This window comes from Pseudophryne corroboree, chromosome 4, assembly GCF_028390025.1.
Source record: "Pseudophryne corroboree isolate aPseCor3 chromosome 4, aPseCor3.hap2, whole genome shotgun sequence".
In the NCBI taxonomy this organism is placed as follows: Eukaryota; Metazoa; Chordata; class Amphibia; order Anura; family Myobatrachidae; genus Pseudophryne; species Pseudophryne corroboree.
In genome coordinates this window covers 62,971,095-62,985,004 of record NC_086447.1, presented here as the reverse complement: position 1 = coordinate 62,985,004, position 13,910 = coordinate 62,971,095, and the positions used below count along the sequence as shown (strand labels likewise).

The 13,910-nt window shown below is 37.5% G+C and overlaps 18 non-coding genes across 18 annotated transcripts; all 18 read right to left on the bottom strand.

Annotated features, from left to right (window-relative positions):
• Window positions 1–552: 552 nt before the first annotated feature.
• TRNAV-UAC (transfer RNA valine (anticodon UAC)) lies at window positions 553–624 on the bottom strand. The gene has a single exon. It is a non-coding gene; the product is annotated as a tRNA-Val (tRNA).
• Window positions 625–979: 355 nt separating this feature from the next.
• Window positions 980–1,051, bottom strand: TRNAA-UGC (transfer RNA alanine (anticodon UGC)). The gene has a single exon. It is a non-coding gene; the product is annotated as a tRNA-Ala (tRNA).
• An 875-nt stretch (window positions 1,052–1,926) lies between these two features.
• TRNAA-UGC (transfer RNA alanine (anticodon UGC)) lies at window positions 1,927–1,998 on the bottom strand. The gene has a single exon. It is a non-coding gene; the product is annotated as a tRNA-Ala (tRNA).
• A 355-nt stretch (window positions 1,999–2,353) lies between these two features.
• TRNAA-UGC (transfer RNA alanine (anticodon UGC)) lies at window positions 2,354–2,425 on the bottom strand. Its single transcript has one exon. It is a non-coding gene; the product is annotated as a tRNA-Ala (tRNA).
• An 875-nt stretch (window positions 2,426–3,300) lies between these two features.
• On the bottom strand, window positions 3,301–3,372 carry TRNAA-UGC (transfer RNA alanine (anticodon UGC)). The gene has a single exon. It is a non-coding gene; the product is annotated as a tRNA-Ala (tRNA).
• A 355-nt stretch (window positions 3,373–3,727) lies between these two features.
• Window positions 3,728–3,799, bottom strand: TRNAA-UGC (transfer RNA alanine (anticodon UGC)). The gene has a single exon. It is a non-coding gene; the product is annotated as a tRNA-Ala (tRNA).
• Window positions 3,800–4,674: 875 nt separating this feature from the next.
• On the bottom strand, window positions 4,675–4,746 carry TRNAA-UGC (transfer RNA alanine (anticodon UGC)). Its single transcript has one exon. It is a non-coding gene; the product is annotated as a tRNA-Ala (tRNA).
• A 355-nt stretch (window positions 4,747–5,101) lies between these two features.
• On the bottom strand, window positions 5,102–5,173 carry TRNAA-UGC (transfer RNA alanine (anticodon UGC)). Its single transcript has one exon. It is a non-coding gene; the product is annotated as a tRNA-Ala (tRNA).
• Window positions 5,174–6,048: 875 nt separating this feature from the next.
• Window positions 6,049–6,120, bottom strand: TRNAA-UGC (transfer RNA alanine (anticodon UGC)). The gene has a single exon. It is a non-coding gene; the product is annotated as a tRNA-Ala (tRNA).
• Window positions 6,121–6,475: 355 nt separating this feature from the next.
• On the bottom strand, window positions 6,476–6,547 carry TRNAA-UGC (transfer RNA alanine (anticodon UGC)). Its single transcript has one exon. It is a non-coding gene; the product is annotated as a tRNA-Ala (tRNA).
• An 875-nt stretch (window positions 6,548–7,422) lies between these two features.
• Window positions 7,423–7,494, bottom strand: TRNAA-UGC (transfer RNA alanine (anticodon UGC)). Its single transcript has one exon. It is a non-coding gene; the product is annotated as a tRNA-Ala (tRNA).
• An 875-nt stretch (window positions 7,495–8,369) lies between these two features.
• Window positions 8,370–8,441, bottom strand: TRNAA-UGC (transfer RNA alanine (anticodon UGC)). The gene has a single exon. It is a non-coding gene; the product is annotated as a tRNA-Ala (tRNA).
• Window positions 8,442–9,743: 1,302 nt separating this feature from the next.
• Window positions 9,744–9,815, bottom strand: TRNAA-UGC (transfer RNA alanine (anticodon UGC)). Its single transcript has one exon. It is a non-coding gene; the product is annotated as a tRNA-Ala (tRNA).
• A 355-nt stretch (window positions 9,816–10,170) lies between these two features.
• On the bottom strand, window positions 10,171–10,242 carry TRNAA-CGC (transfer RNA alanine (anticodon CGC)). The gene has a single exon. It is a non-coding gene; the product is annotated as a tRNA-Ala (tRNA).
• An 875-nt stretch (window positions 10,243–11,117) lies between these two features.
• Window positions 11,118–11,189, bottom strand: TRNAV-UAC (transfer RNA valine (anticodon UAC)). The gene has a single exon. It is a non-coding gene; the product is annotated as a tRNA-Val (tRNA).
• A 355-nt stretch (window positions 11,190–11,544) lies between these two features.
• Window positions 11,545–11,616, bottom strand: TRNAA-UGC (transfer RNA alanine (anticodon UGC)). The gene has a single exon. It is a non-coding gene; the product is annotated as a tRNA-Ala (tRNA).
• An 875-nt stretch (window positions 11,617–12,491) lies between these two features.
• On the bottom strand, window positions 12,492–12,563 carry TRNAA-UGC (transfer RNA alanine (anticodon UGC)). Its single transcript has one exon. It is a non-coding gene; the product is annotated as a tRNA-Ala (tRNA).
• Window positions 12,564–12,919: 356 nt separating this feature from the next.
• TRNAA-CGC (transfer RNA alanine (anticodon CGC)) lies at window positions 12,920–12,991 on the bottom strand. Its single transcript has one exon. It is a non-coding gene; the product is annotated as a tRNA-Ala (tRNA).
• Between the last annotated feature and the right edge of the window lie 919 nt (window positions 12,992–13,910).

Genomic DNA, 13,910 nt, shown 5'->3' with positions numbered 1-13,910 from the left:
ACTTGGAAGAAGGGCACATAGGATACAGGCTATGACTGCCTCCTGGGCATTGCTGACTAAGGCTTCACCAGGTATTTTGTACAGAGTTGATATGTGTTTATCTTTTCATGTATTGATTGATCACTAATTACTTGACATTCAAGCCCAAATCCATCCTCCATAGGTTCACAATGTGTTTAAAGATGTCTGTCCTTCTTAATCAATTAGTTTTGCTGTATCGTGTGATTTGTTCTTTTATGAAACTACTGCTTTTATAGTTCATTTCCCAGTGAAAATTAAACTCTGTTTCATAATTACCATATACTTGACATCAGTGTTTGGAGAATGTCAGTAGGTATGATATGGTAACTGCCGGTTAAATAAGGAAACACAGTATACACAGAATATAATCTACCACTGAGCTACATCACATTTAATAGAATGATCAATTATTTTTCATAATTGGTGTTAATTCTTGCCCATTACTGTAGAGTGCATTCATGCATTTGTTGGTCTTGGGCTCTTCTGAAGAGGTTACATACAGATAAGTAAGAATCTATATTTTGCAAAACATGGAGATGCTGGGGATTGAACCTGGGGCCTCATACATGTAAAGCATGCGCTCTACCACTGAGCTACATCCCCTCTGAGTTGGTGTGTTTTGATACCGAGCGATTGCTGTTCTGCATAGTACTCAAGTTCTACTACTTCCACTGTTCTAAGGTTAAACTCAGAGCACGGAGCAAAGATAACAATTATACCTTGCTGTATAGATTTCAAGGATACTGTAGGTATCATATGATAACTTTTATTTCAATGAGGAAACACAGATTCTGGGGAATATAATCTACCACTGAGCAACATCACATTTTATAGACTGGTCAATAATTTTTCATAGTTTGATTGAAACTTTTCCAATTTCTCTAGAGTTTTTTTTAATGCATTTGTTGATCTGGAGAGGTTACATAGAGTTAAGAAAGACTCTACATTTTGCAAAACATGGATATGCCGGGGATTGAACCCAGGGCCTCATACATGCAAAGCATGCGCTCTACCACTGAGCTACATCCCCTGTGAAAAAGTATGGCACTCATTCGATTGCAGCTTTGCATTGTACTTAAGTTCTACTATTTTCTAGTGTTCTAAGGGTCATCTCCGAGTATATAGCAATAAAAACCATTAGACTTTGCCAGAGTTCAAGGACACCATAATTTCCACAGCTGATGAGGATGCAAGTAGATGATCATTCCACACTTTAAATTGCTGTTAGACTTCTTCACCGGAGTCTGGGTTATCATCAGAATCCCCTACCTTATGTAATGAATGGCATGGATATTGATCAAGTATTGCCAAGTAGAGGACAGTCTTACATTCTGTTTTATCAGCAGTGTCAGAACTTGGAAGAAGGGCACATAGGATGCAGGCTATGACTGCCTCCTGGGCATTGCTGACTAAGGCTTCACCAGGTATTTTGTACAGAGTTGATATGTGTTTATCTTTTCATGCATTGATTGATCACTAATTACTTGACATTCAAGCCCAAATCCATCCTCCATAGGTTCACAATGTGTTTAAAGATGTCTGTCCTTCTTAATCAATTAGTTTTGCTGTATCGTGTGATTTGTTCTTTTATGAAACTACTGCTTTTATAGTACATTTCCCAGTGAAATTAAAACTCTGTTTCATAATTACCATATACTTGACATCAGTGTTTGGAGAATGTCAGTAGGTATGATATGGTAACTGCTGGTTAAATAAGGAAACACAGTATCCACAGAATATAATCTACCACTGAGCTACATCACTTTTAATAGAATGATCAATTATTTTTTATAATTGGTGTTAATTCTTGCCCATTACTGTAGAGTGCATTCATGCATTTGTTGGTCTTGGGCTCTTCTGAAGAGGTTACATACAGATAAGTAAGAATCTATATTTTTCAAAACATGGAGATGCTGGGGATTGAACCCAGGGCCTCATACATGCAAAGCATGCTCTCTACCACTGAGCTACATCCCCTCTGAGTTGGTGTGTTTTGATACCGAGCGATTGCTGTTCTGCATAGTACTCAAGTTCTACTACTTCCACTGTTCTAAGGTTAAACTCAGAGCACGGAGCAAAGATAACAATTATACCTTGCTGTATAGATTTCAAGGATACTGTAGGTATCATATGATAACTTTTATTTCAATGAGGAAACACAGATTCTGGGGAATATAATCTTCCACTGAGCAACATCACATTTTATAGACTGGTCAATAATTTTTCATAGTTTGATTGAAACTTTTCCAATTTCTCTAGAGTTTTTTTTAATGCATTTGTTGATCTGGAGAGGTTACATAGAGTTAAGAAAGAATCTACATTTTGCAAAACATGGAGATGCCGGGGATTGAACCCGGGGCCTCATACATGCACAGCATGCGCTCTACCACTGAGCTACATCCCCTGTGAAAAAGTGTGGCACTCATTTGATTGCAGCTATGCATTGTACTTAAATTCTACTATTTTCTAGTGTTCTAAGGGTCATCTCCGAGTATAAAGCAATAAAAACCATTACACTTTGCCAGAGTTCAAGGACACCATAATTTCCACAGCTGATGAAGATGCAAGTAGATGATCATTCCACACTTTAAATTGCTGTTAGACTTCTTTACCGGAGTCTGGGTTATCATCAGAGTCCCCTACCTTATGTAATGAATGGCATGGATATTGATCAAGTATTGCCAAGTAGAGGACAGTCTTACATTCTTTTTTATCAGCAGTGTCAGAACTTGGAAGAAGGGCACATAGTATGCAGGCTATGACTGCCTCCTGGGCATTGCTGACTAAGGCTTCACCAGGTATTTTGTACAGAGTTGATATGTGTTTATCTTTTCATGCATTGATTGATCACTAATTACTTGACATTCAAGCCCAAATCCATCCTCCATAGGTTCACAATGTGTTTAAAGATGTCTGTCCTTCTTAATCAATTAGTTTTGCTGTATCTTGTGATTTGTTCTTTTATGAAACTACTGCTTTTATAGTACATTTCCCAGTGAAATTAAAACTCTGTTTCATAATTACCATATACTTGACATCAGTGTTTGGAGAATGTCAGTAGGTATGATATGGTAACTGCTGGTTAAATAAGGAAACACAGTATCCACAGAATATAATCTACCACTGAGCTACATCACATTTAATAGAATGATCAATTATTTTTTATAATTGGTGTTAATTCTTGCCCATTACTGTAGAGTGCATTCATGCATTTGTTGGTCTTGGGCTCTTCTGAAGAGGTTACATACAGATAAGTAAGAATCTATATTTTGCAAAACATGGAGATGCCGGGGATTGAACCCGGGGCCTCATACATGCAAAGCATGCGCTCTACCACTGAGCTACATCCCCTCTGAGTTGGTGTGTTTTGATACCGAGCGATTGCTGTTCTGCATAGTACTCAAGTTCTACTACTTCCACTGTTCTAAGGTTAAACTCAGAGCACGGAGCAAAGATAACAATTATACCTTGCTGTATAGATTTCAAGGATACTGTAGGTATCATATGATAACTTTTATTTCAATGAGGAAACACAGATTCTGGGGAATATAATCTACCACTGAGCAACATCACATTTTATAGACTGGTCAATAATTTTTCATAGTTTGATTGAAACTTTTCCAATTTCTCTAGAGTTTTTTTTAATGCATTTGTTGATCTGGAGAGGTTACATAGAGTTAAGAAAGAATCTACATTTTGCAAAACATGGAGATGCCGGGGATTGAACCCGGGGCCTCATACATGCACAGCATGCGCTCTACCACTGAGCTACATCCCCTGTGAAAAAGTGTGGCACTCATTTGATTGCAGCTATGCATTGTACTTAAATTCTACTATTTTCTAGTGTTCTAAGGGTCATCTCCGAGTATAAAGCAATAAAAACCATTACACTTTGCCAGAGTTCAAGGACACCATAATTTCCACATCTGATGAAGATGCAAGTAGATGATCATTCCACACTTTAAATTGCTGTTAGACTTCTTTACCGGAGTCTGGGTTATCATCAGAGTCCCCTACCTTATGTAATGAATGGCATGGATATTGATCAAGTATTGCCAAGTAGAGGACAGTCTTACATTCTTTTTTATCAGCAGTGTCAGAACTTGGAAGAAGGGCACATAGTATGCAGGCTATGACTGCCTCCTGGGCATTGCTGACTAAGGCTTCACCAGGTATTTTGTACAGAGTTGATATGTGTTTATCTTTTCATGCATTGATTGATCACTAATTACTTGACATTCAAGCCCAAATCCATCCTCCATAGGTTCACAATGTGTTTAAAGATGTCTGTCCTTCTTAATCAATTAGTTTTGCTGTATCTTGTGATTTGTTCTTTTATGAAACTACTGCTTTTATAGTACATTTCCCAGTGAAATTAAAACTCTGTTTCATAATTACCATATACTTGACATCAGTGTTTGGAGAATGTCAGTAGGTATGATATGGTAACTGCTGGTTAAATAAGGAAACACAGTATCCACAGAATATAATCTACCACTGAGCTACATCACATTTAATAGAATGATCAATTATTTTTTATAATTGGTGTTAATTCTTGCCCATTACTGTAGAGTGCATTCATGCATTTGTTGGTCTTGGGCTCTTCTGAAGAGGTTACATACAGATAAGTAAGAATCTATATTTTGCAAAACATGGAGATGCCGGGGATTGAACCCGGGGCCTCATACATGCAAAGCATGCGCTCTACCACTGAGCTACATCCCCTCTGAGTTGGTGTGTTTTGATACCGAGCGATTGCTGTTCTGCATAGTACTCAAGTTCTACTACTTCCACTGTTCTAAGGTTAAACTCAGAGCACGGAGCAAAGATAACAATTATACCTTGCTGTATAGATTTCAAGGATACTGTAGGTATCATATGATAACTTTTATTTCAATGAGGAAACACAGATTCTGGGGAATATAATCTACCACTGAGCAACATCACATTTTATAGACTGGTCAATAATTTTTCATAGTTTGATTGAAACTTTTCCAATTTCTCTAGAGTTTTTTTTAATGCATTTGTTGATCTGGAGAGGTTACATAGAGTTAAGAAAGAATCTACATTTTGCAAAACATGGAGATGCCAGGGATTGAACCCGGGGCCTCATACATGCAAAGCATGCGCTCTACCACTGAGCTACATCCCCTGTGAAAAAGTATGGCACTCATTCGATTGCAGCTTTGCATTGTACTTAAGTTCTACTATTTTCTAGTGTTCTAAGGGTCATCTACGAGTATATAGTAATAAAAACCATTAGACTTTGCCAGAGTTCAAGGACACCATAATTTCCACAGCTGATGAGGATGCAAGTAGATGATCATTCCACACTTTAAATTGCTGTTAGACTTCTTCACCGGAGTCTGGGTTATCATCAGAATCCCCTACCTTATGTAATGAATGGCATGGATATTGATCAAGTATTGCCAAGTAGAGGACAGTCTTACATTCTGTTTTATCAGCAGTGTCAGAACTTGGAAGAAGGGCACATAGGATGCAGGCTATGACTGCCTCCTGGGCATTGCTGACTAAGGCTTCACCAGGTATTTTGTACAGAGTTGATATGTGTTTATCTTTTCATGCATTGATTGATCACTAATTACTTGACATTCAAGCCCAAATCCATCCTCCATAGGTTCACAATGTGTTTAAAGATGTCTTTACTTCTTAATCAATTAGTTTTGCTGTATCGTGTGATTTGTTCTTTTATGAAACTACTGCTTTTATAGTACATTTCCCAGTGAAATTAAAACTCTGTTTCATAATTACCATATACTTGACATCAGTGTTTGGAGAATGTCAGTAGGTATGATATGGTAACTGCTAGTTAAATAAGGAAACACAGTATCCACAGAATATAATCTACCACTGAGCTACATCACATTTAATAGAATGATCAATTATTTTTTATAATTGGTGTTAATTCTTGCCCATTACTGTAGAGTGCATTCATGCATTTGTTGGTCTTGGGCTCTTCTGAAGAGGTTACATACAGATAAGTAAGAATCTATATTTTGCAAAACAAGGAGATGCCGGGGATTGAACCCGGGGCCTCATACATGCAAAGCATGCGCTCTACCACTGAGCTACATCCCCTCTGAGTTGGTGTGTTTTGATACCGAGCGATTGCTGTTCTGCATAGTACTCAAGTTCTACTACTTCCACTGTTCTAAGGTTAAACTCAGAGCACGGAGCAAAGATAACAATTATACCTTGCTGTATAGATTTCAAGGATACTGTAGGTATCATATGATAACTTTTATTTCAATGAGGAAACACAGATTCTGGGGAATATAATCTACCACTGAGCAACATCACATTTTATAGACTGGTCAATAATTTTTCATAGTTTGATTGAAACTTTTCCAATTTCTCTAGAGTTTTTTTTAATGCATTTGTTGATCTGGAGAGGTTACATAGAGTTAAGAAAGACTCTACATTTTGCAAAACATGGAAATGCCAGGGATTGAACCCGGGGCCTCATACACGCAAAGCATGCGCTCTACCACTGAGCTACATCCCCTGTGAAAAAGTATGGCACTCATTCGATTGCAGCTTTGCATTGTACTTAAGTTCTACTATTTTCTAGTGTTCTAAGGGTCATCTCCGAGTATATAGTAATAAAAACCATTAGACTTTGCCAGAGTTCAAGGACACCATAATTTCCACAGCTGATGAGGATGCAAGTAGATGATCATTCCACACTTTAAATTGCTGTTAGACTTCTTCACCGGAGTCTGGGTTATCATCAGAATCCCCTACCTTATGTAATGAATGGCATGGATATTGATCAAGTATTGCCAAGTAGAGGACAGTCTTACATTCTGTTTTATCAGTAGTGTCAGAACTTGGAAGAAGGGCACATAGGATGCAGGCTATGACTGCCTCCTGGGCATTGCTGACTAAGGCTTCACCAGGTATTTTGTACAGAGTTGATATGTGTTTATCTTTTCATGCATTGATTGATCACTAATTACTTGACATTCAAGCCCAAATCCATCCTCCATAGGTTCACAATGTGTTTAAAGATGTCTGTCCTTCTTAATCAATTAGTTTTGCTGTATCGTGTGATTTGTTCTTTTATGAAACTACTGCTTTTATAGTACATTTCCCAGTGAAATTAAAACTCTGTTTCATAATTACCATATACTTGACATCAGTGTTTGGAGAATGTCAGTAGGTATGATATGGTAACTGCTAGTTAAATAAGGAAACACAGTATCCACAGAATATAATCTACCACTGAGCTACATCACATTTAATAGAATGATCAATTATTTTTTATAATTGGTGTTAATTCTTGCCCATTACTGTAGAGTGCATTCATGCATTTGTTGGTCTTGGGCTCTTCTGAAGAGGTTACATACAGATAAGTAAGAATCTATATTTTTCAAAACATGGAGATGCCGGGGATTGAACCCGGGGCCTCATACTTGCAAAGCATGCGCTCTACCACTGAGCTACATCCCCTGTGAAAAAGTATGGCACTCATTCGATTGCAGCTTTGCATTGTACTTAAGTTCTACTATTTTCTAGTGTTCTAAGGGTTATCTTCGAGTATAAAGCAATAAAAACAATTACACTTTGCCAGAGTTCAAGGACACCATAGTTTCCACAGCTGATGAGGATGCAAGTAGATGATCCTTCCACACTTTAAATTGCTGTTAGACTTCTTCACCGGAGTCTGGGTTATCATCAGAATCCCCTACCTTATGTAATGAATGGCATGGATATTGATCAAGTATTGCCAAGTAGAGGACAGTCTTACATTCTTTTTTATCAGCAGTGTCAGAACTTGGAAGAAGGGCACATAGTATGCAGGCTATGACTGCCTCCTGGGCATTGCTGACTAAGGCTTCACCAGGTATTTTGTACAGAGTTGATATGTGTTTATCTTTTCATGCATTGATTGATCACTAATTACTTGACATTCAAGCCCAAATCCATCCTCCATAGGTTCACAGTGTGTTTAAAGATGTCTGTCCTTCTTAATCAATTAGTTTTGCTGTATCTTGTGATTTGTTCTTTTATGAAACGACTGCTTTTATAGTACATTTCCCAGTGAATTTAAAACTCTGTTTCATAATTACCATATACTTGACATCAGTGTTTGGAGAATGTCAGTAGGTATGATATGGTAACTGCTGGTTAAATAAGGAAACACAGTATCCACAGAATATAATCTACCACTGAGCTACATCACATTTAATAGAATGATCAATTATTTTTTATAATTGGTGTTAATTCTTGCCCATTACTGTAGAGTGCATTCATGCATTTGTTGGTCTTGGGCTCTTCTGAAGAGGTTACATACAGATAAGTAAGAATCTATATTTTTCAAAACATGGAGATGCCGGGGATTGAACTCGGGGCCTCATACATGCAAAGCATGCGCTCTACCACTGAGCTACATCCCCTCTGAGTTGGTGTGTTTTGATACCGAGCGATTGCTGTTCTGCATAGTACTCAAGTTCTACTACTTCCACTGTTCTAAGGTTAAACTCAGAGCACGGAGCAAAGATAACAATTATACCTTGCTGTATAGATTTCAAGGATACTGTAGGTATCATATGATAACTTTTATTTCAATGAGGAAACACAGATTCTGGGGAATATAATCTTCCACTGAGCAACATCACATTTTATAGACTGGTCAATAATTTTTCATAGTTTGATTGAAACTTTTCCAATTTCTCTAGAGTTTTTTTTAATGCATTTGTTGATCTGGAGAGGTTACATAGAGTTAAGAAAGAATCTACATTTTGCAAAACATGGAGATGCCTTGGATTGAACCCAGGGCCTTATACATGCACAGCATGCGCTCTACCACTGAGCTACATCCCCTGTGAAAAAGTGTGGCACTCATTTGATTGCAGCTATGCATTGTACTTAAATTCTACTATTTTCTAGTGTTCTAAGGGTCATCTCCGAGTATAAAGCAATAAAAACCATTACACTTTGCCAGAGTTCAAGGACACCATAATTTCCACAGCTGATGAAGATGCAAGTAGATGATCATTCCACACTTTAAATTGCTGTTAGACTTCTTCACTGGAGTCTGGGTTATCATCAGAATCCCCTACCTTATGTAATGAATGGCATGGATATTGATCAAGTATTGCCAAGTAGAGGACAGTCTTACATTCTGTTTTATCAGCAGTGTCAGAACTTGGAAGAAGGGCACATAGTATGCAGGCTATGACTGCCTCCTGGGCATTGCTGACTAAGGCTTCACCAGGTATTTTGTACAGAGTTGATATGTGTTTATCTTTTCATGCATTGATTGATCACTAATTACTTGACATTCAAGCCCAAATCCATCCTCCATAGGTTCACAATGTGTTTAAAGATGTCTGTCCTTCTTAATCAATTAGTTTTGCTGTATCGTGTGATTTGTTCTTTTATGAAACTACTGCTTTTATAGTACATTTCCCAGTGAAATTAAAACTCTGTTTCATAATTACCATATACTTGACATCAGTGTTTGGAGAATGTCAGTAGGTATGATATGGTAACTGCTGGTTAAATAAGGAAACACAGTATCCACAGAATATAATCTACCACTGAGCTACATCACATTTAATAGAATGATCAATTATTTTTTATAATTGGTGTTAATTCTTGCCCATTACTGTAGAGTGCATTCATGCATTTGTTGGTCTTGGGCTCTTCTGAAGAGGTTACATACAGATAATTAAGAATCTATATTTTGCAAAACATGGAGATGCCGGGGATTGAACCCGGGGCCTCATACATGCAAAGCATGCGCTCTACCAATGAGCTACATCCCCTCTGAGTCGGCGTGTTTTGAAACCGAGCGATTGCTGTTCTGCATAGTACTCAAGTTCTACTACTTCCACTGTTCTAAGGTTAAACTCAGAGCATGGAGCAAAGATAACAATTATACCTTGTTGTATAGATTTCAAGGATACTGTAGGTATCATATGATAACTTTTATTTTAATGAGGAAACACATATTCTGGGGAATATAATCCACCACTGAGCAACATCACATTTTAAAGACTGGTCAATAATTTTTCATAGTTTGATTGATACTTTTCCAATTTCTCTAGAGTTTTTTTTTATGCATTTGTTGATCTGGAGAGGTTACATAGAGTTAAGAAAGAATCTACATTTTGCAAAACATGGAAATGCCAGGAATTTAACCCGGGGCCTCATACATGCGAAGCATGAGCTCTACCACTGAGCTACATCCCCTGTGAAAAAGTGTGGTACTCATTCGATTGCAGCTTTACATTGTACTCAAGTTCTACTATTTTCTAGTGTTCTAAGGGTTATCTTCGAGTATAAAGCAATAAAAACAATTACACTTTGCCAGAGTTCAAGGACACCATAGTTTCCACAGCTGATGAGGATGCAAGTAGATGATCCTTCCACACTTTAAATTGCTGTTAGACTTCTTCACCGGAGTCTGGGTTATCATCAGAATCCCCTACCTTATGTAATGAATGGCATGGATATTGATCAAGTATTGCCAAGTAGAGGACAGTCTTACATTCTGTTTTATCAGCAGTGTCAGAACTTGGAAGAAGGGCACATAGGATACAGGCTATGACTGCCTCCTGGGCAATGCTGACTAAGGCTTCACCAGGTATTTTGTACAGAGTTGATATGTGTTTATCTTTTCATGTATTGATTGATCACTAATTACTTGACATTCAAGCCCAAATCCATCCTCCATAGGTTCACAATGTGTTTAAAGATGTCTGTCCTTCTTAATCAATTAGTTTTGCTGTATCGTGTGATTTGTTCTTTTATGAAACTACTGCTTTTATAGTTCATTTCCCAGTGAAAATTAAACTCTGTTTCATAATTACCATATACTTGACATCAGTGTTTGGAGAATGTCAGTAGGTATGATATGGTAACTGCCGGTTAAATAAGGAAACACAGTATACACAGAATATAATCTACCACTGAGCTACATCACATTTAATAGAATGATCAATTATTTTTCATAATTGGTGTTAATTCTTGCCCATTACTGTAGAGTGCATTCATGCATTTGTTGGTCTTGGGCTCTTCTGAAGAGGTTACATACAGATAAGTAAGAATCTATATTTTGCAAAACATGGAGATGCTGGGGATTGAACCTGGGGCCTCATACATGTAAAGCATGCGCTCTACCACTGAGCTACATCCCCTCTGAGTTGGTGTGTTTTGATACCGAGCGATTGCTGTTCTGCATAGTACTCAAGTTCTACTACTTCCACTGTTCTAAGGTTAAACTCAGAGCACGGAGCAAAGATAACAATTATACCTTGCTGTATAGATTTCAAGGATACTGTAGGTATCATATGATAACTTTTATTTCAATGAGGAAACACAGATTCTGGGGAATATAATCTACCACTGAGCAACATCACATTTTATAGACTGGTCAATAATTTTTCATAGTTTGATTGAAACTTTTCCAATTTCTCTAGAGTTTTTTTTAATGCATTTGTTGATCTGGAGAGGTTACATAGAGTTAAGAAAGAATCTACATTTTGCAAAACATGGAGATGCCGGGGATTGAACCCAGGGCCTCATACATGCAAAGCATGCGCTCTACCACTGAGCTACATCCCCTGTGAAAAAGTATGGCACTCATTCGATTGCAGCTTTGCATTGTACTTAAGTTCTACTATTTTCTAGTGTTCTAAGGGTCATCTCCGAGTATATAGCAATAAAAACCATTAGACTTTGCCAGAGTTCAAGGACACCATAATTTCCACAGCTGATGAGGATGCAAGTAGATGATCATTCCACACTTTAAATTGCTGTTAGACTTCTTCACCGGAGTCTGGGTTATCATCAGAATCCCCTACCTTATGTAATGAATGGCATGGATATTGATCAAGTATTGCCAAGTAGAGGACAGTCTTACATTCTGTTTTATCAGCAGTGTCAGAACTTGGAAGAAGGGCACATAGGATGCAGGCTATGACTGCCTCCTGGGCATTGCTGACTAAGGCTTCACCAGGTATTTTGTACAGAGTTGATATGTGTTTATCTTTTCATGCATTGATTGATCACTAATTACTTGACATTCAAGCCCAAATCCATCCTCCATAGGTTCACAATGTGTTTAAAGATGTCTGTCCTTCTTAATCAATTAGTTTTGCTGTATCGTGTGATTTGTTCTTTTATGAAACTACTGCTTTTATAGTACATTTCCCAGTGAAATTAAAACTCTGTTTCATAATTACCATATACTTGACATCAGTGTTTGGAGAATGTCAGTAGGTATGATATGGTAACTGCTGGTTAAATAAGGAAACACAGTATCCACAGAATATAATCTACCACTGAGCTACATCACTTTTAATAGAATGATCAATTATTTTTTATAATTGGTGTTAATTCTTGCCCATTACTGTAGAGTGCATTCATGCATTTGTTGGTCTTGGGCTCTTCTGAAGAGGTTACATACAGATAAGTAAGAATCTATATTTTTCAAAACATCGAGATGCTGGGGATTGAACCCGGGGCCTCATACATGCAAAGCATGTGCTCTACCACTGAGCTACATCCCCTCTGAGTTGGTGTGTTTTGATACCGAGCGATTGCTGTTCTGCATAGTACTCAAGTTCTACTACTTCCACTGTTCTAAGGTTAAACTCAGAGCACGGAGCAAAGATAACAATTATACCTTGTTGTATAGATTTCAAGGATACTGTAGGTATCATATGATAACTTTTATTTTAATGAGGAAACACATATTCTGGGGAATATAATCCACCATTGAGCAACATCACATTTTAAAGACTGGACAATAATTTTTCATAGTTTGATTGATACTTTTCCAATTTCTCTAGAGTTTTTTTTTTATGCATTTGTTGATCTGGAGAGGTTACATAGAGTTAAGAAAGAATCTACATTTTGCAAAACATGGAGATGCCAGGAATTGAACCCGGGGCCTCATACATGCGAAGCATGAGCTCTACCACTGAGCTACATCCCCTGTGAAAAAGTGTGGTACTCATTCGATTGCAGCTTTACATTGTACTCAAGTTCTACTATTTTCTAGTGTTCTAAGGGTTATCTTCGAGTATAAAGCAATAAAAACAATTACACTTTGCCAGAGTTCAAGGACACCATAGTTTCCACAGCTGATGAGGATGCAAGTAGATGATCCTTCCACACTTTAAATTGCTGTTAGACTTCTTCACCGGAGTCTGGGTTATCATCAGAATCCCCTACCTTATGTAATGAATGGCATGGATATTGATCAAGTATTGCCAAGTAGAGGACAGTCTTACATTCTGTTTTATCAGCAGTGTCAGAACTTGGAAGAAGGGCACATAGGATACAGGCTATGACTGCCTCCTGGGCATTGCTGACTAAGGCTTCACCAGGTATTTTGTACAGAGTTGATATGTGTTTATCTTTTCATGTATTGATTGATCACTAATTACTTGACATTCAAGCCCAAATCCATCCTCCATAGGTTCACAATGTGTTTAAAGATGTCTGTCCTTCTTAATCAATTAGTTTTGCTGTATCGTGTGATTTGTTCTTTTATGAAACTACTGCTTTTATAGTTCATTTCCCAGTGAAAATTAAACTCTGTTTCATAATTACCATATACTTGACATCAGTGTTTGGAGAATGTCAGTAGGTATGATATGGTAACTGCCGGTTAAATAAGGAAACACAGTATACACAGAATATAATCTACCACTGAGCTACATCACATTTAATAGAATGATCAATTATTTTTCATAATTGGTGTTAATTCTTGCCCATTACTGTAGAGTGCATTCATGCATTTGTTGGTCTTGGGCTCTTCTGAAGAGGTTACATACAGATAAGTAAGAATCTATATTTTGCAAAACATGGAGATGCTGGGGATTGAACCTGGGGCCTCATACATGTAAAGC